A 20,360-nucleotide genomic window follows, 5' to 3' on the forward strand; every position below is an offset into this window, starting at 1 on the left:
CTATTTTCGGGAAAATTCGTTATGGTGGGGGAACAAGTTAACGCTAGGTCCAGACATTAAATCGTCAATTACTGGCTAATGGATGTGGTACAAAACGGTACAAAACTAGTACAAAACTTTAACACTATTTTCGGGAAAATTCGTTATGGTGGGGGAACAAGTTAACGCTGATCCCAGACATTAAATCGTCCATTACTGGCTAATGGATGTGGTACAAAACTTTTTATTGGTGATACAAAACGGTACAAAACTGGTACAAAACTTTGACACTATTTTCGGGAAAATTTGTTATGATGGGGGAAGAAATTAACACTAGGTCCAGACTTTAAATCGTCCATTACTGGCTAATGGATGTGGCACAAAACTTTTTATTGGTGGTACAAAACGGTACAAAACTAGTACAAAACTTTGAGACTATTTTCAGCAAAATTCGTTATGGTGGGGGAACAAGTTAACGCTGAGCCCAGATGTTAAATCGTCCATTACTGGCTAATGGACGTGGTACAAAATTTTTATTGGTGGTACGAAACGGAACAAAACTATTACAAAACTTTGACATTGTTTTCGAGAATGTCCGTTATGGTGGGGGAACAAGTTAACGCTGGGCCCAGATATTAAATCATCCATTACTGGCTAATGGATGTGGTACAAAACTTTTTATTGGTGGTAGAAATCGGCACAACACTAGTACAAAACTTTGACACTATTTTCGGGAAAATTCGTTATGGTGGGGGAACAAGTTAACGCTAGGTCCAGATTTTAAATCGTCCATTACTGCCTAATGGATGTGGTACAAAACTTTTTATTGGTGGTACAAAAAGGTACAAAACTAGTACAAAACTTTGACACTATTTTCAGAAAATTCGTTATGGTGGGGGAACAAGTTAACGCTGAGCCCAGATATTAAATCGTCCATTACTGGCTAATGGATGCGGTACAAAACTTTTTATTGGTGGTACAAAACGGTACAGAACTAGTACAAAACTTTGACACTATTTTCGGGAGAATTCATTATGGTGGGGGAACAAGTTAACGCTAGGTCCAGACTTTTGATCGTCCATTACTGGTTAATGGACGTGGTACAAAACTTCTTATTGGTGGTACAAAACGGTACAAAACTAGTACAAAACTTTGACACTATTTTCAGGAAAATTCGTTATGGTGGGGGAACAAGTTAACGCTGAAACCAGATATTAAATCGTCCATTACTGGCTAATGGATGTGGTACAAAACTTTTTATTGGTGGTACAAAACGGTACAAAACTAGTACAAAACTTTGACACTATTTTCGGGAAAATTCGTTATGATGGGGGAACAGGCGTTAACTTGTTCCCCCACTTTGAACCGTCCATTACTGGGTAATGGACGTGGTACAAAACTTTTTATTGGTGGTACAAAACGGTACAAAACTAGTACAAAACTTTGACATTCTTTTCTGAGTAAATTTTAAAAGTGGGGGAACAAGTTAACGTAGCTGATACGGAGTTGTGCATTTAAATTTTCATTTGAACCCAGCGAATCGGGTATTATATGCTAGTTAGGACTAAATAATTTAAATTGTTTACAGCACATAAACATTCATACAAGTCACATTGAGTCGTTCGTGGGTCTATAACTTTAAGGTACACTTGCACGTTTTTGTATAGGTTCATCATGAGCTACGTCATGTTCGTCAATACGTTTACGTTTCTTGTTGACCTAACGGCGTGTCTGTCTCTCTACTGCTAAAGATGAACGATCCCGGTCTACGCACAATACTATTTGGATTTTCTATTACTGTGGACTCTGATTGTCAAGACACTAATTTATAGAAACTCTCAAAGTTAATTTTCTGAGAGGTCCTATCGTTTAGTTTCATCCCCCCTATTTTGGAAATATGTCGAACATCCCCTTGGGCATTTATTAGCCTTATACAATATTTTTTTCGCCTAAATCTATAAAGGTTGTGAACAAGCAACCTTTTGTTATTTCATTTGTCAGCTCACTCAAATACAGTACTTTTCAAGCGGTAACAACGGTTCCTGATCTTTCTTCTGTAGGAACGTGATGCTGTCGGTGTCGCAGTAGATTGCTGTCTGGTCCTACAGTAGTCAGTAGTTCGTACAGTCTAAGTCTAGCCCCGAAGTAATAAATGCGGTTATTATCACATTGGAAAACTTTAACGGTACGTTTCCAGTTTCAATGTCTTTGTAAGCGATAATTAAATGGCCATCATTAATTGGTACCATACTTTGAATTTCATACCAAGCCGTTGTTAAATACCTAAGAAACGTTGTTTCATCACTAACAATTACACTCTGTGACATGTCTGTACGTTGCTCACACTTACCATATAATGAATTGAGGTATAGTTTCGCACATTGCCTCAATCCCGGGTTCATCCTAATATTATTATAATTCAACTGTATCCCTTCATAGGCATAATATTCTTCGATATATTTCTGTTTGTCTTCTTCCGTTTTACAATAAGCGGAAAAACCAGAGGTTTTCTGTTTCGTCTGAAGGAAGGAATTCGCATAAGTCCGTAACAGACCACCTGAGTTTCCCTCTTCAGAATTCGTGAGTCCGAATTTCCATATTTCGCATATACCGAGTATTTTGCAATCTTTTTGAAGAGCAAGGTATACAAAATGTTCCTGTAAGAGCACACTCATCCTCACTATGACTAACACCGTTAGTGTTTTCTTCTTCCATATATGTACGGCAAAGCCCGAAAAGTAATCGGCCTCCCGCAAAGTACGGAAGAATTGGAAAATAGATATCTTTTGCGGGCAAGATAGTGCATTTCCCTACACCGTGAATACTTTCTACATCTGGATAGTCCGCCCCCGTATGTATCTTAGGTGAATTAACCGGCATAGGTTCACGTGCCATGACCCAGGGATAAAGACTAGTTATACCGTACTATGATATGACTTCTTCACTCGAACAATTAACGTAGGAACGAAAGATTTCCGTGCGCCCGCCGTTGTAACAATTCTTGAGAATAAGGAAATGAGGCAGATTTGTACGACGTTCTTGAATAAACCTTTGTATTTCCTTATCCGTCTTTACCATATTATCCCAAGAACATTCCCATATTTCGTGTAAGTTTATACCAATGATTTTAGGTACGTACGGCACAGCATGGTTTGCTCATAACGTTTCTCCACTGTATTGTAAGTGTCATGAGAGTCGTGCAGAATGGCGTCCCGGTTAATGGGAAACACCGCTTACAACTGTGATAGTAAAAGCCATAGAAGTCGAGGGCAGCGCTGAGTCCTTCGTGGCATACATTGACATTGTACTTATCAATACACTATTCCCCACCTCTTCTAGCATGTTGAATTTCTATCTCTATTTGCTCTTCCATATACCTAAGCCGTTGCATAGCTTTAGTACTATACCTGGTCTTGTGATAAAAACCCAGCCTGAGACGCGGAAAACCCAAGACTTGCAATGAACATGAGGTGATAAAACATTGTAAACCCTATGTTTTCTCTTGAATAATATCGCAAAATTTGGTGACCGCTTATGTTAGAATGCTAACATCATTTTCACAATAAGAGAGCATTTCCTTCTGGAGGTTAAACTCCTTGCCACTTAGCGGAAGTTCTTGCTGCTAGGCTTCCAATTATTGTTTTTCTTCCGTTGAACGCGACTCCGGGTCAAAGGACTCAAGCGCAGGATACAGACCGACATAATTTTGATTTTCTTCAGTATTAAACAATTATGGAAAATCTCCCTTCTTTAAATTTTGACTAAGGCCTAACGTTTTCGGTAATTTTGATAATTTAACTCCAAGGAAAAGAAAAGAATCACAGAAGAAGATACGATTACCAATACTAACATTAAAATCTTCTGACCATGGATAATAACACTAGGAATAATATGTTGCTCTTCTATTAGATTTCATGGACAGAAGAGACCATCGTAGGGACTACTACTATGTGCGATCGCTACTATCTTCTGCAAGACAGGGTGCTCTACTAACACGTGTTTAATAAAGGTCATCATCGTCTTAAAAGAAAACGAACGATTTCCAAGATTATTACCGCACGTTTTACAAGCCTCATCGATGCCTTTCCTTATACACTCGTAACAAATGTGAAGAAAACAGATCAGCACAACTTCCTGTCCCCTTTCACCGCGGTCATTCGGAGCCTTTAGCATCGTCTCAACGTCATAGACTATGTACATAAAGATATTAGTATGAACAGGTGTCTGTCTCTGAACAAAACATGTATGGTTTATATCAACATGAATTCGACACGTCGCGCAGAAATGTTCACCACACACGTGATCAGATATCCGAAGTCCGTTATCAAAGATTATACCACAATCGATGCAGACCTTAACATTACGACATAAAGATCTACCTGCTTTATGACGCTTCACATGATTCTCAAAACATACACCCTCAGCAAACACCCTTTACTGCATACACCCTCTATTGCTTGCATTACAATTAATTTTCTCAGCCGTATAAACACGTTCGTGCGTATGTTCGCAAAAGGAACACCGAGTTTCACACTTGTGTTTTGGTATCTCTTATCGTAGCCTTCCAAACAATAATAACAATACTTCCATGAACTGAGAAAGCTTGTAATATTGCGAATAGGTTCAAAATGGCCAACACTGTTACCTCTTTGATAATAGATAAAGATCTTATTTTTGCAGGCTCTCCCGGGTAACTAACTATATATTCCCAGTTTTTCGTTCCATGATCCTCATAAATTACAATTTGATACTCCACTTTCATATAATATTGGAAAGCATCAACATCTGCAAAGTCACAGCCTCCCTTAGTTTGAACGTTACTCCTGCCATCTCGCAGAGAACTTCTGCTCTAAGAAGACACGTATCGTGGTCTCTTGCTCTTAAATTATACAAATTTTGTGCACCTAATGCATGCTAGGTTATCCAACAAACAATCGCAAGGGGAAAGAAACAAATATTTTTTTATGCGTATTAAACGCTTCTCCAAATAGTCCAGGTACTTTGAATATTTCTCTACGGCACTAGTCTTATTTTTTCCCATGCCATACATCTGTCGGCGTTGTGAAATTGAAACAGTAGTTCATGTCTCAAAAGGAACACCTCATTCGAATTTAATACATGCTCGATTGAAGTGAGGACTATTCTAGCAGAAGAATTGTCTTTTCTTATTGGGATGTAAGCGGACTTGTTTCTACTGTTACTACTGTCTATGTAAAGCCCGATATAATCCGTGGGGTGTGCATTGGAGATCACTTGATCGAACGCAAAATCTATTAAACTTTCAATATAAGCCTCTGGGTTATCAATGTTCCCTTCATCGCCTGCAGGTCTGATGGCAATTTCATGCCCCGTAAGATGAAACTTATGAAACCTGTTTCTGCTTTCTCTCACAACTTCGAAGTTACTATTTCTTTGATTTTGCCCATAATTATTATTATTAGTACTATTAGTATTACCCCTTGCGTTACTACTACTAGTACTACTACTAGTACCACTTGTACTATTTCTGTTGTTGCTCATATGTCCAACCATTGTTGGCACAAACATATGAAGGACCAGACTGAGGGGAAACAATTGGTTCCCATAGTCGTGATCATTCTTTACACAATGTTGAGGGGAATTGCATACAGGATTTTCTCCCAGGACCTGTTGCGTCAATGTAACCACAGCGTTATCCTCATTTTGAACTATTCTCCTCACTCCTTTAACTGGTATTTCAACGGAGTTTAGATTGTCAATTCCATCTAAGAAAGCTAAATATTCATCACTTAATTCATTTATTTTATTATTATGACTCAAGTTATGAATTTCTCGAGGAGTCATGACTATAGTATTATTATTTTGAGATGGGTTTAAGCATTGCTCCGAAATATCCCGCGTCCGAAAATCAAAAAATTGAAAGCGCCTTATCTTTTATTCTGTACATTTGTCCTTCCCCACTGGATAATAAATACATAAGTTTTTGTTGAACTTCAACATAACTTTCTTGTGTACGGAAAAATCCGTGAACAAACAAATCCAATATATCAGCACTGGATACGCAGTGCTGGAGAACTATTATGTCATTATCTTGAAAAGCATGAAGGGCACGTAGCAGTGCGTCACATCTCTTCGACACTTGATGTCCCAGCCGTTGCATTTCCATGATACCCTTCCAAGTGTTCAAGAGCCTCGGGTATTCGTAAAAACCGCACACCAACTCCTGGAGGTAAAATTCATCAACAAGGTTAAGTTGTTCGGGTGGGCAGAAGAAATACATCTAAAACAAATAAAGCAAAAACAACTATTATGAGTTGCAAACTTTATTTTTAGTATATCACTTTAATAATATGTAAAAGAGGTCAATCAAATATCTTCAAACTTCAGTTAAATTTTGTGTAAAAAGAGAAACCAATCACTTTTTTTCAACCTGCATTTGAACAATAATATGTAAATATTCAGTTTATATCAAGTTGTAAACCATTTTCTAAATAAGTCTCTCTCATCAATAATAATAAAAACAATAAGAATTAGAATGTGTATGATTTCTCTTTTTAAATTGGTGCCTTTCCTTAAAATATGAACTTTTTCGCTAATGTGGCTCCCACTCTTGGTTCAGCAAGGCTTAGCACGCTGTAATATATAAAATGTTTGAACGAAAATCTTATGCCGTTTATTTCTCTCTAAAATTCTATATCAATATTTTTATTTAAAAAAACAAATGTTTAGCAGGCAAGGAAAAGTCCTCTTTGATCTTTTGCCTATGGCTTAAGAGAAAATGATATCGACACAGGATAAATAGTCATTATATGACGTCGCATTATACATGCTTACACCACCAAAACTAGCCACACCTGTTGTCAAAATTTTAAATTAAAGATTAGTTCAGTGTTAATTTTTGATCAGTGAAGACGTTTGTGGTACAGTTTCTCGTGTCAAGGTAAGCGAGGTATATACATATGTCTTAAATTGAGAAAAGTTTAAAACTCCTTCTGTACCAATGTACTATGTAAAAGACCAACACCACGTTGCACTATTATACAAATTATCATGGGTAAATGAACTTTTTATTAATCAGGGGTTGGGCACAGTACCACGTGTGCAACTGCCCCTCCAGTTGTGTGCAAAAGACCAAATCGAAAATCATCTACCGTGTATACGCACCTCCAGTGGTAGTATAACATAGTGTAAAGGGAAAACTCATGGTTAAAAATTTATGCTGGTATGCATCATTCCACGTCTTTATTTTTTACAACGTGAAGCATAAATATAAGCTAGGGATGAATGCTCTTCGGTGAGGCAAAAAGCGATCAATTGTGGAAACTTGGTAGCAAAGACGGGCATAAGCACCTCTCTCTCTCTCACACTCTCTCTCGGGTGAGTCCAACTTCGGGTATCTTCGGAAAAAAGTAACCAAGTTCAAACCTCGAAGCCAACCTTTGAAATCGAGAAAAATCTTGCAGATGTGTGTTTCTTATTTTAAATATAATAAGACATGTTACCAATTATATATAAAAAGCAACATTGATTAAAATACTTAATGATTCAACATTTCGAAACTTTGTATTAGTGGCAGCACATGCTTGTTTGTCAATTTGCTCTCCATACTTAATGAAACATTTAGATACGTAAAAGAATCTTTCCATATGTAAAAAAAATGCTGGAAGTTAAGACATAGAACATAATTCTCGCCTGAGTACTAAAATAAAAGTCAAAGTAGAACAAAACAGCGTTTGCAGTGGATATGAATGTCATTATTATCTTAAATGCTCCTATACATTGCTAGAAGTATCTTCCGAACAGCGCTTGGGTTAGCTCAGTGGTAAGCCTTGGATTTCAAATCGTAAGGTTGAGAGTTCGATTCCCATCTGGGTCAATGTTTTTTTTATGAAATTCTATTTTCCGCAATGCATGAAAAATTATATAAAATAATTACAGTAAAATACGTCACTTGTATATATATCACATATAATAATTGCAGAACATAGTGATTATTATGTTTAAAATATAACAGGTGTTCACAGTACGTTGGTATTCTATGATATATGGGTATGTTAAATGCAAATTAGGAACGTAATATCATCGCAATAAATAAATTATGTAGTGTATTTATGTGCAGCTATTTGTCATATAGAGGTTACTTCTCAACATTCGTAGTACAGCATGTCATAGATGTTCTTGAAAAATTATCCGAGGCATAAAAAGAGGGTATAAACAGAGAATACAAAGTCGGAACGCTCGCAAGAAATTCACGAACCCCAAAGGTCACGTGAGCAGACTGGAATTGTCCTTATGAAGCATGCCACAGAAGAAGGTCTTTACATAGATTTTCAATTCAATACCTGATATATACTTTTGCAATGTGGAAGTGGTGATGCCTTTGGTCGCTCTCTTTCACTTTCTCGCTCGCTCACTCTGTATTTATATATATGAAAGTGGATGTAGGTGTGTGTTTCAACATAATTCTGATATGTCTAGAGCAATTTTAACCATATTTCTTACAATCTGGAAAAATAGTACTGTCGGGATACATATAAAAATGCTAGAAAAGGATCGATATTAGTGTCGAATCCATAGTTTCGTGGTCGCTTAGGTAAACAGTTCTACATTGAATTCAAGTCCAATTAAGCTCCCATTAGCACCGAGGGTGGTTACGTAGCGACATAAAAATATCGAAATCAACCGATATTAGAGTCGAAACGTAACTTTTCAGTGCTGAATTTCCCATTAGTCCAACTAGGCCCGTGCCTAGAGGGCAACATATTTGAAGAGCGCAAAGTTTAAAATTTTAATTTTTTTTCGTAAGAAAAAGTTAAAAAATCGAGAGCAAACATACTATTTCATGAGCAATCCTCTTTGCTATTCTAATATATTTAATGATGGCGTAAGAAATCTAAAAATAATTCAGAACATGTTTCCGATTTATATTTTGTTACGTAGTTATAGCTGTAGCACCTAGTGAGTGGTATTTAACTGCAACAAATTCACTAATTAAGCATATTCGAATTAAGTTTTATTTGTAAGTTAGGGATCAAGGGACGGAGAAATATGTAGTTATTGGGAGCGCCGAGCTTCTAAATGCAGCACTGTTCGCTAAATTAAATAGTAGAAATTTTAATGCCATTTAAGACCAAATTTAGTCCTAGGGGTGGCAGTATCCGTTTGCTGTCCTAGGAGGAATGAAAGGGGCTGACATCAAAATTATAAAACAAAACGAGTTTAGTGTCGAATCTATAATTTTGGGGGTCTCTTACATAAAGAAATGAAATCTTTATTGGCGGGGGCTGGGATCGAACCCGGGACCCCAAGAACCAGAGGTGAACGCTCTACCACTGAGCCACCGCGGCCCCCAATTTTGAAAGGTAATTTGTACCCATTTCAAGATGGGCTTTTTAATCATACCAATTTCTCACCTTAAGAAGAAATTACCATTTCAACTATGATATTAAGCCAACCTTCGCAATCGATGAAAAAATTATGTGGATGTATGTTTCGTCTTTTAAGGAGTGGGTCAGTGGGTCGGTGGGTAAGTGGGTGAAATGGGTCAAGATTTGTGAGTGGGTCAGTGGATCGTGGGTCAAAAAGACGTGACCTACTGCGAAATACCACTCACCGTGACTCACACTGACCCACCGGGTGGCCACCGTTTTAGTCCAAAGATATTTCGTCCAAAGAACATTCCGCCCAGACACATTTAATCCAAAGACATTTGGTCCAAAGGACAATTCGTCCAAATGACATTTCATCCAAAAGACAATTGGTCCAAAGGATATTTCCTCCGAAGGAGAATTGGTCCAAAGGACATTTCGTCCAAAAAAGAGCTAAAGCTACTGACAAGTAATACTTCCCAAGTGTAACACTCCAATTTTGATAAAAATTTGGCAGGCAGATACTACACTTAAAATAAATAAATACGTGATTTTTTTTAATTTTCTGCGGAAAAACGGTTTTATGATGCAAAAGCCCAAACCCAAAATTTTGAAAGTTGTCGCCCGAAAGGCAAGAAAAAGTGGACCCAAATGAATGAAATTGTGCACAAACATTGTAGACGAAAAATGAGGGAATACGGGTTTCGTATTGCCCTGGAAAGAATGGTTGGGTGGGGCGCGGACCCCTCCAAACATTTGCTCATGAAATATCAAAAGTGCTAGTAACAGTATGTCAGATGTGTGTAAAGGACATGAAGAATTGCAAGGAAACTTTGTGTATGACAATACGCAAAAAATAAATGAACACGTTGTTTTATTTTCTGCGAAAAAAGGGTTATAGGGTGCAAAAACTCCCACCCAAAATTTTGAGAGTTGACTCCCGAAAGTCAAGAAGAAGTGGACCGAATTGAATGAATTTGTGCACAGATATTGTAGACGAAAAATTAAGGAATACGGTTTTCGTATTTGCCTGAAAAGAAAAAACTGTTGAGCTGACCGAGGCATTGAGTGGCGGAAGGTGTGAACAAAACCGAATGAAATTGTATGTAGATATTGGATACGCAAAATAAGGCTTTTAGTCTTTCACAAGTGTCTCCTTCTGATTTCTACAAATTTGGCAGATCAACAACAAGCACAAACAGTATAGTGTGTTTTATAGCATTTCTGGAGGCACCTTTAACCCTTATAATGTTTTTCCGCATAAACTAAAGCACGTGTCGATTAATTTCCTGTTTGCTGTTGATGTGCCAAATTTGAAGCAAAACGGATAGGGACACTTCAGAAACATGAAAGACCTTACTTTACATAGGGTTCTAAAACATCTACCCACAATTTTATTTGCTTTGGTCCACTACTTCCTGCGCTATTACGGTAATATTTATGTTTTTTCGGAGGAGGCCGAGGCCCCAACACTGTTTCTCCGCACAAATTATTTTGCGAGTTCGTTTATTATTTTGCGAGTTGTCCCAATACGAGGTTTCGTTGCAATTCTCCATACTCTTTAAGAACTTCTGACGTATAATTATTTGCAATTTTGACATTTCGTAATCAACGGTTTAAAAGGTCCGTGATATACGCAGCCGCTTTTTTTCAGGAAAATACGAAACCCAATTACCTCAATTTACTTCTACAATATCTGTGCACAGTTTTATTCAATTCTGTGCATTTCTTTTTGCTTTTCAGACCTCAAATTTCAAAATTTTGGGTGGGGGATTTTGTCTCTTAAAGCCGTTTTTCCGCAGAAAATAAATTCGCATTCGTTTATTTTTTGCGTATTCTCGATACGCAATGTGTCGTTCTAATTCTTCATGTCCTTTAAGCACTTCTGACATACTGTTATTAGCACTTTTGATATTTCGCGATCATAATTTTGTAGGGATCTCTGTCCCACCCAAACCTTTTTCTTTTTTCAGGAAAATACGAAACCCGTATTCCCTCATTTTATGTCTACAATATCTCTGCACAATTTCATTCACTTTGGTTCATTTCTTCTGACCTTACGGGCCTGAAGTAACAAATTGTGAATGGGGGCTTTTGCCCTCTAATTCCGTTCTTCCGCAGAAAATAAAGAAAACCGTATTTATTTATTTATTGCGTATTGTCCCTACTCAAAGTTTCGTTGCAATTCTTCATGTCCTTTACACACATCTGACATAGTGTTATTAGTACTTTCGATATTTCGTGATCAAAGGTTTGGAGGAGTCTGTGCCCCACGTAACCATTTTTCCAGGAAAATACGAAACACGTATTCCCTCATTTTACGTCTACAATATATTTGCACAATTTCGTTCACTTCGGTCCACTTCTTGAGTTTCGCGCGTCAACTTTCAAAATTTTGAGTAGGGGCTTTTCCCCTCTAAAACCACTTTTACGCAGAAAAAACACATATTCGTTTATTTTATGTGTAGTATCTACCTGCCATTTTTTTTTCAAAATTTGAGTGTTACACTTGGGAAGTATTACTTGTGAGTCATAATGTTATATGCATCACTTTTACTCCTCTAGTAGAAACAAACCCTTGACCCCCAAGCGTTCCCGGACCAAATATTCTTTGGACGAAATGTGCTTTGAACTAAACATCTCTGGACGAAATGTCGCTTGTACCAATTGTCTTTTGGACGAAATGTCCTCTGGACCAAATGTTTTCTGGACGAAATGTCCTTTGGACCAATTGCCTTTTAGAAGAAAATTGCTTTGGACTCATTCTTTTCGACGAAATATGCTTTGGACCAAATGTCTTTTGGATGAAATGCCCTTTGGATCAATTGTGTCTTGGACGAATTGTCTTTGGGACCAAATGTCTTTGGATGAAGTGTCCTTTGGACGAAATGTCTTTTGGGCGAGATGTCCTTTGGACAAATTGTCTTTTGGACCAATTAAATTTTGGACGAAATGTCCTTTGGACCAAATGTCTTTTGGATGAAATGTCCTTTGGACCAATTGTCTTTTGGACAAAATGTTCTTTGGAGAAATTGCCCTTTGGACCAAATGTCCCTGGACCAAATGTGTTTGGACTAAACGTCTCTGGACGAAATGTCCTTTGGATGAAACGACCCCCAAGCAACCACCGACCCATTCTGTTCAGTGCATTGTAGACATCATCCTCTGAACACTACTGAGCTTGTCTACGTTTTACTTTCAAGATCTCCATTTTTTTCATTTGTTTCTAATGAAAAAAGTTCAGGCACATTTGAAGGGTAAGGGGAAAAACAAGGAATACCCATATGTGTCCTTTATCAGGTGCTTTGTCCTATCTGTTGGTGACTCTTGGTACTATTTGACAGTATATGCCATGAATGCGTAGATGTCGAAATGTCCATGTAAAAAGGATTTGATTACCCTGTTCCTTTTTTACGCGGTTTAAAATATAAAAACGCCGTTTTCTCGAAAATGCTGTTTTGTGACACTCCTCCATTTTTTCCCCTTACGCTTCATTTGGATTTTGATATTTGCAATATTAAGAGTGGCAATAGCAGTAGGAGTTCAATTTTGAGACACAGCTTGTGCGCTTTAGAGGAGCTAACTGCTGGAAAAATTTTGAATCACCTGTAATATATGAATTATTATACCTAGTATAAAAAACTGAAAGTAACTATGTCTGCGTGATCATCACGGTCAAATTGCAAAGTCAAATGAAATGACATTTGGTATATAATCAGGTCCCAATCCCAACTGGGAAGTTATCATACGAGTGTCACTTTCATTATAACACATATCCTTAGTGGAGAGTAGGGGTTCGAATTTTTGCGAAAAATTGAATATCATACAAGCCGTTCAACTTACAGAGCTGAAATTCAGTATATAACTCTTTATTAAAAATAAACAGAACGTGTCCTGGCATTTTGAAAAATGTCTTTTATGAGCGGGGGGATTTTCTATATATTGGAAATTGGTAGTGGGTTGATTTGTAAAAATTATCGAAAACGATTGATATTAGTTGAGAAACAAATTGAGGAATGAAAACTACAGTACTTCGCATATTTTCCCACTGCTTTCTATTATAATAATTGCTGAAGCTGGTGTTTAATATATGGATCGTTCAGAGCATAAGACAATCAAGGCATAAAGTTGAGAAAAATGGACATAAAATTTGTAAGCTTAATTTCATGGGCATTTTAAATTAGTACGGCATGCTTAATTATATGGAAAACTAGTTTTTCTTTTTCTTACGTTGGTCTACTTTATCTTGGTTTGATACTTTCAAATTTCATCCTGTTCTCTACTGAAATGTATATGTAAGCCAAGAAAGAAATAATTATATATGATAAATTTAAATTCATCTTAATCTGGAAGATGAGAAACACTTTACCATTGTATATCGTAAAGGTCAAATCCACCGGTATTGTACTTGAGCGATTGACGGTAGGAATTCAAACTCCGCTGAGTGATATTTTCAGTCTTGTTTCATTTCAAGTTTAACCTCTTTAGTCAATGGTGAGAAAGAGGGTTGATCGTAGGTCAGAGTTGATGACGTTGGTGGGTCGGAGTTGGTCACAATGGTTCAGAGCGGTTCATAGTTGGTGGTGGGTCCATTCTGTATTCTACCATTAATTTCATAATTCACAATTACCCTGTCCTTTAGCTTAAAGACACAATCGTGGAACGTAGAATTTAATATTAGTGATGTAATAAACCCATAATGGGGCGCTTCTCTTTTTACATTCGTGCATTATACGTTTGCAATGTTAAGACAAGTGTTTACATCTTCTTTGTAGTTTCACAGTTTCACATTTCTAGAGGTGGTCCGGAGTTTTCAATGGAGGATTTATTACCATCTTGAACGCTCGCTATTTTGCACAAGTTAGCATAAAGACTCGACACTCTTACCATTTTTAAAAATTTTTAGCAATACTTTAAATGACATGCTACTTGATTCCCCTTGCCATTGTCAAATTTTGAGTTGCACCCCTCCTGAGACCCTCCGGGGAACCTTGGGGCAAATCTTTTTCCTAGACACGGGGTACCTTTGAAATTATAAAATACATGTTTTGTCATCCGTTTCATCGCTTCAGACTTTTATTAGTGCCAACGTGCTTCATGGATACCATGCTTCTTTATTCTCTTAGTTTCCAAATACAAGCCCCCATGCCGTAAGCGTCAGTGGACCACCGATGCGCTACTGGCGACCTTTCGCCAAAAGTTGGTGATCCCGCAGCTACGATCCGTGGTGGCCCCACTTCAGTTTTGAAAATTATACCACCAGCGGCAGAGACTCGACAAAACGCCAACGAACCACAAAATTCCTCCCACAAAATATATTAAATCGCCCATATGCCTGATTTGTTTATATTCAGGTGAGTGTAGAAAACACTAGGAAAAAAGCAAGTATCCCGAGGTGGGCGCGAACCTCCAACCTTAAGTTTACTTGCCGCATATTCTTCTGACTTCGCCACGGAAACGATGAAGAAAATCTCGCTTGTAGGATAAATTATTGAGGTCTTAATTTAGCCAATCAAACAAATCCCTCTATCTCGAGTTCTGTGAGATTGTACTGTGAACCGTTTCGAGATTTATTGCTTTCTGGTGGGGTACTATCTATGTGCAAAATTTGAGAAAATCGCCGACCTGCACCTTCGGAGCCTCTCCTCTTTAGTGTAATGTTGACCAGAGATGGTGTGGGTCAATGAAACCTTGATCCACAACATACTGACCCACTACACATCGTGACTCACGACCCATCGTGACCCACAATGACTCAACACCCAACGTGACTCATTCACCCACCATGACCCACTCTGACCCACCACTAACTATAAACAACTCTGAACTATTATGAACAACTCCGACCCACTAAAATACACCGTCATTAGGTTTGATCCATGATCCTCGCCATCCTCTATACTGACTAAAGAGGTTATATTTGTAATAAACCAATTTTTTCCAGTAGTTAGCTCCTCTAAAAACTCACAGCCTGCAACTCAAAAGCCAAGTAGTAAGTCCTATTGCCATTGTTACAACTGGAAATATCAAAATCCGAAACCTGAACTTCTTTCTTCATTACACCAAATGAAAAAGGAAGAAAAATGGAGGTCTTCAAAGTAAAACGTAGACAAACTTGCCAGTGTTCAGAAAATGCTGTCTAGAGGGCACTGAGCAGAATGGGTTGGTGGGTCAATGGGTCAGTGTGAGTAACGGTGATGGTGTTTCGCAGTGGGTCACGCCTAGTTGATCTACGACCCACTGACCTACTCACAAATCTTGACCCATTTGACCCTCCGACCCACTTAATCTCTGATTTTACATTTAGTATATCATTTAAAAGACGACACATACATCTACAGATTTTTTTCTCGATTGCGAAGGCTAGCTTGATACATATACTAGTTGAGCTGGTAATTTCTTTTTAAGGTGAGAAATTGATACGATTAAAAAGCCCATCTTGAAGTGGTTACAAACTACATTCCAAAGTTATTAGAAACGCTTTCGCGACCCCAGAAATCTATTACTTCGACAAATATTTAAGTAAGTTTTTACATTTTATTAATCATATCTCCAAGCTCCTCATCCTGTGAAGATGGGGATGAGTTTGGATATAACGCCATTGAGTGCCTCACTACTCATCTCAACGACCCAGAAAACAATGGATAACACTCTAAAATCAGTCATTTTACACTATTTTTACATGTCAATCCTCCCAACTTCCATCCCTTGAGGTATCTGAATTCCACAATATTTTTTTCATAGATTGAAAGTAATATCTCTCCCATGTTAGGTAAAAGTTGCTCCAGAAATTCCGGAGTTTCGCTGGAATATACACGTATACATACATCAGAACATTTAGAGCTGTGTGAGCAACGGTTTCGATGTTGCTCCTGTAAATTCAAAACCCAGGTGGCATAGTCGCTCATGTCAAAACGTGGCATTAAATGACATTGTGTTTGTAATAGCGTCACGAACTCAAACTATGGATTTGACACTAATCTCAGTTACTTGAGACATTTTATTTTTCATCCTTTATCGCCCGCCATGATTATGGGTTTTGAATTGATTGAGTTGATTTTGAGTTTAACGTCCCGTCAGCAGTGAGGCTATATGAGACGTAGATCTACTAATTAACGAATCCGAACTACATGAGCTCTCGCTGGATGCCGAATCTGGGTCTCCCACGCCGAAAGCGTGTACGCTATACGCTTAAACACAAAGGAGCTTTACGATAAGAGTTAATTTGGACTTTAACGCTTTCGGAGTTGTAATTATTAATATCTGCAACAACGAGAACTGTGGATTCGACACTAATATCGATCGCTTTTACTTTATATATATTAGCCTCCAACTCCCAATAGCTTACCCTGAGAGTACTTTTTTAGACTGTAAGCACTATATCTAGGAAGCTTGTTTACATGATGGAACATACACACACAACATATATATACACATGGTAATCAGAAAAATGGAAACACCTGAACGAAATTGCAACTTACCAGATTAATATGGTGTCGGGCCACCTTTCGCCTTCAGAACAGCCTTGATGCGACGTGGGATAGAGGCATAGAGGTCGTGAATGGTAGCAAGTGGAATTTTACACCATTCATCGTGCAAGGCATCGGCCAGTTCTGTGAGAGAGGATGGAGGTGAAAATCGTCGCTAGAGTCGTGTTTCCAAGACGGACCACAGATGTTCAATTATGTTGAGATCTGGGGATTGGGCGGGCCAGGGGAGGTGTTGAACTTCATCCCGATGTTTCTCAAACCAATCTGCAACAACGCCAGCTGTGTGAATGGGTCCATTACCATCCTGGAAGATGGCATCATTGTCCGGGAACAACATCCGGATCATAGGATGCAAGTGGTCTCCTAAAATTGCGACATAATCGTTGGCAGTCCGCTAAGTGTGACCACAGGACCCAATGAAAACCATGATATGGCGGCCCACAGCATCACTGAGCCGCCGGCATGTTTCACATTTGGTTGGAGACACTGCAGATCATAAGCTTGTTAGATCGTTCTACACACATAAACACGGTCCGTGGTGGGGAATAGGGTGAAGGATGACTCATCCGACCATATCACACGTTTCCAGTCCTCAACGGTCCAAGTTCCATGGTCGCGGCACCATTTGCGGCGTGCGAAAGCATTATGATCCCTGATGAGCGATTTGGCCCGTGCAACACGACCCCGTAAGTTCATGTCATGTAATTCGCGGCGGACTGTGATTGTCGAAACAGGGTGGGGAGGTGCTGATTGAGTTCCTCCTTCAATTGCTCCACAGTGGCACGACGGTTTTGCGTGACAATGCGCTTTAATATCCGGCGTGACCTGTCACTCATGATTTTCTTCCGCCCACTGTTCCGCTTCCCCGATGTGGTTTTCCCGTGTGTTGTGTAGGCCGTCATCACCTTCGACACTGTCCCACGCGACACACCTAACACAGTAGCCACTGCTGTCACACTCACTCCACATAACCGCACACCAACAATTAGCCCTCTTTGAAAATCTGAGAGGTCTCCCATTTTACACTACCTCCGTCTGCTGCAGCCACTGGACACTGCTGTTCCACTGCGCCTGACGTAGTATGGAGACCGACCTAACACACCACCACCTGCGGTACGGCGTTGCGGGCGCCACGACACCACTGCCAACCCATACATCTGATGTGTTGCCATCTAAAGGTGTTTCCGTTTTTCTAATCACCATCTGTATATATATATATATATATATATATATATATATATATATATATATATATATAAGAAGCGGAGAGAAAGGGACCACATCCATATACAAAAGCATTGCAGATTATTGAACTGAAATCCGTTGGAAAGAAATCCTATTCTGCCTTCTTCTAAAGTATAAATAAGTCTCTTAGACATGACTTCGTGTTTGTAAATTTCCTGTTTACATGGTTTTGGGGATTGTGAGTTGTGTGTCTGTAACGAAAATTGGAGTTTGTATAATAATTTCTGTTTATACCCGAATAGTCAATTTACCTTTCAGAAAGCGTAAATCACTTGCTGTAATGAGAAAATTGAGAAGTAACTTCCGATGACAAATAGCTGCAAATAAATACACTATATAATTTATTTATTGAGATGATATTATTTTCTTAATTTGTATTTAACATTCCCATATATCATAGAATACCAACGTACTGTGCACACCTGTTATATTTTAAACATAATAATCACTGTTCTGCAATGATTATATGTTATATATATACAACTGACGAATTATAATGTAATTATTTTATATAATTTTTCATGCATTGCGGAAAATAGAATTTCATAAAAAAGACCCAGATAGGATTCGAACTCTCAACCTTACGATTTGAAATCCAACGGCTTACCACTGAGCTAACACAAGCGCTGTTCAGAAGGTACTTCTAGCGATGTATAGGGGCATATAAGATAATAATGACATTCATATCCACTGCAAACGCTGTTTTTGTTCTACTTTGACTTTTATTTTAGTACTCAGTCGAGAATTATGTTCTATGTCTTAACTTACAGCATTATTTTACATACGGAAAGATTCGTTTACGTATCTCAATGTTCCATTAAGTATGGAGAGCAAAATGACAAACGAGCATGTGCTGACATTAATACAAAGTTTCGAAATATTGTATCATTAAGTATTTCAATCAATGTTGCTTTTTTATACACTTGGTGACAAGTCTTATTTATTTAAAGAAGAAAAACACACCTGCAAACTTCTTCCCGATTGCAAAGATTGGCTTCGAGGTTCGAACCTGGTTTACTCTTTTCCGAAGATACCCAAAGTTGGTCTTAGAAAATTTTTGCCTCGAAACAGCAATAAAGAATGCGCTCAACCTTTTTGAGACAAGGTGTACCTTTGGTTCGACCCCTGGGTTATGTATCGTCTCCTAGATACTGCATTGAACTTATAAAAGGAAACAGCTACTTGAAAACGCAACGAAACAGGGAACTCAAACGTAAAAGACACTTCAAAACGGAAAATAGTATAAAGTTTTGAAATTCCGCACAGTTAATTATCCAGTAAACAAATCTCAATTCAGTTTTTTAGTTTTTTACTAGTACATGAAGCATTGCTTTGATCTCAGCAGAATAGTTTTACATTCTGTATGTTACCTATTCATTTACAAAGTCTAGTTCGATTCACGATCACGTACTTTCACTCGTGATCAGTTTTCAATTTTCTTTTAGTTGTGCTACACCAGGAATGCAAATAAGCAACAAAACTTGATTCACCCGAGAAAACAGCTACTAGTCCACATCATCAATAGAAATCGTTTACTTACCTTCGGTATGATATTCAATACTCGCCGGCCCCGATGAACTACTCGAACCGGCGAGTGGGCGACTGGTTATTTGCATCCCTGCGCTACACTATAATCTTAAATCTTTCACAACGTCCAGGGGAATCCCAAACAATCTTCTCAAAATCCAGGGTCCAACCATCACTTTTTACGGTAAAAACAAAACAGTTTGTGCTAAACAACCAAATCATGTTCGTAGGTTTTTGCGTGGTTCTCCCGTTTCCTCCCACATTGTAATGCTACCGTTTTTCAAAGTTACTGACTTATTAGTACATAAATAAACCTTAGATCGATTTTTGATGTGTACGCATATCTTAAACAAAAACAAAGTAAAAAAGTGCTTACATTTAACTTCCAGCACGGAAACCAAATTTGAGATGAACAAGCACCGAAAAAACAAGCAGACAATTTATGACGGTCTTGAGTATCAAGATACACAAGAAAGGTATTAACTAAATGTCAAAATTTATATATTTTATTAAGGTTGTAATGTAAAAGGGGGAGGTCATTCAACTATATTTAATTCAGATAACAAGTACATTTTGTCTTTAAAATGCAAAAATGCTCTCGTACAAAATTTCAAAACTTTCAAAATGACACAAGTACATGACAGTCGGAATATTGCAAAGTTGTTGTTTATTAAACTTACAATGCATAAGGAACGAAAGGTCATTCAACTAGCATCAATTAACATTTTCAATACATCTTGTCTGGAAAATGCAGAAATGGTCTCATACAAAA

Source organism: Thermobia domestica, chromosome 6, assembly GCF_964235325.1.
Source record: "Thermobia domestica chromosome 6, izTheDome1.hap1.1, whole genome shotgun sequence".
Lineage (NCBI taxonomy): Eukaryota > Metazoa > Arthropoda > Insecta > Zygentoma > Lepismatidae > Thermobia > Thermobia domestica.